The sequence below is a fragment of the Alexandromys fortis genome, unplaced genomic scaffold, assembly GCF_014885135.2.
Source record: "Alexandromys fortis isolate MF-2015 unplaced genomic scaffold, M_Fortis_MF-2015_v1.1 scaffold_58, whole genome shotgun sequence".
Lineage (NCBI taxonomy): Eukaryota > Metazoa > Chordata > Mammalia > Rodentia > Cricetidae > Alexandromys > Alexandromys fortis.
Window position 1 is genome coordinate 7903492 of NW_026067940.1, and position 1809 is coordinate 7905300.

Below are 1809 nucleotides of genomic sequence, written 5' to 3' on the forward strand. Positions count from 1 at the left end.
TCACCTCAGACCATCTGGATATCATATTACTCACATTACGATTCAAAGCAGTAGCAAACTTACAGTTATGAAGTAGTAACAAAACAATTTTATGGCTGAAGGGTCACCACAGCGTGAAGAAATGTACTAAGGGGTCATGGCGTTAGGAAGGCTGAGGACCACGGCCTGAGAACACTTGGTTATCCCCAACGCGAACAGTGTGTGTTTTACCATTCACTCCCATTGCCCACACTCACTCTGCCCCCACCCCAGTCATGGGCAGCAGCTAGCTTGTTCTCTGCCCCTGTCGCTTTGCCTTTTCTGAGCATGTCACACAACTGTATCATATTAATTCAGGCATTTGGGAGCCTGAGGCAGAAACATCAATAATTTAAGGCCAGTCTGGGGAGCCTAGTGAAACTCTATTTAGAAAGAGAGGAGAGGAGGGGAGAGGAGGAGAGGGGGGGCAGACTGGCCCTCTCTCACTGGTTCCGCTGCTAGGGCAAAGGACTCATGGAATGCCCAGGTGTCCCACGTCATTACGGCATGGGTTTTCCCCACCGTGGGGAGATAAACATCTCTTAAAATAAAGATTAAGCTCAGTTCGTTGGAAGAAAAGTGATGTCATGACTGTCTCCTATCTTTTGGCTTTCAAGAAATTATAACTAACATGCTCATTGCTCCTCTCTTGCTGGGCATTTTCCAACCCCTTAGGAAGGGGCAATTCAGGTTTAGTGAGCTTTCCATTTCCTCCTGAAGCAGAGAGAAACTCAGCTCCAGCTCCTTGAGAGGAGTTTTGAGGGGAAATGAAACCTGAGTAAGTGTGGAATCTGCCCTCTACTGAGCGCCAGCACTGCTCATGTATTGGATGGCGTGAGTCTCCCCGGAGACGGCAGAGATGAGCACGGCAGGAGCTCAGTGGCACTCCAGTCCAGCCCACCGCATGTCAGTAGTGCCCACCGTCAGGACACCCAAAAGTGTTCCCAAACACTGCCCACAGTTGCCTGGTGACAAAACCATCCACCCAGAACTCCTATTTTAGCTCTTTCTCCTTCAACTTGGACCCCCTGGATCCTAAATGTTTTCCATGTGGATTGCACTGGGAGAAGCCCCTCAGGTGCTTTATGGATGCATGTCTCACAATGTAATGAGAGCCACCTTAGGCATCTCTTAAAATGAACGCTCTGATTCAGTAGCTTTGGGGAAGGCTTGGCACTCAATCAACAGTTAGTGCTTGCTCATGGACCACACTCTGGGACAGAACTGTGTGCCACTTGCTTTGGGGAAGGCTTGGCACTCAATCAACAGTTAGTGCTTGCTCATGGACCACACTCTGGGGCAGAACTGTGTGCCACTCTGTCCCCACTGCCCACTGGGGCCTCTGTTATGAAGATGAAGACAAGGCCGAGGGAACACCTGAATGGCTCTCATAGGAAGCCAGCTCTGCTATCGATGGAGCCTGTAGTCAGAATCCAGGGATCTGGGCCAGGGCTTCTGTTTTCTCTTCTCATCTTCCTTCTTAGGGCAGCATGGTGAGAGGCTCACCCGAGAGCAGACGACCACAGTTACGTGCTCCATTCCTCAGACAGAGCTGTGCCAGGATCATCAGCCTTCTGGCACTGTTCCTGCCTGCCCTGGAACCAGCCGAGCTCATCAGTCAGTCCTCAGTCCATCAGTAGGCGCTTAGAGCTGCAGCTAAGCTGAGGTCCTCGTCTCTCAGCTTCCTGCCTTGGCTGCTCAGTTGCTCCCTCCTCCCCTTTGCCTCTCGCCCTACTCCTTAACCTGGTTTTTCCCAAAAGCAGAAGTAGGTTTTAGGAATGATGTAGGGAT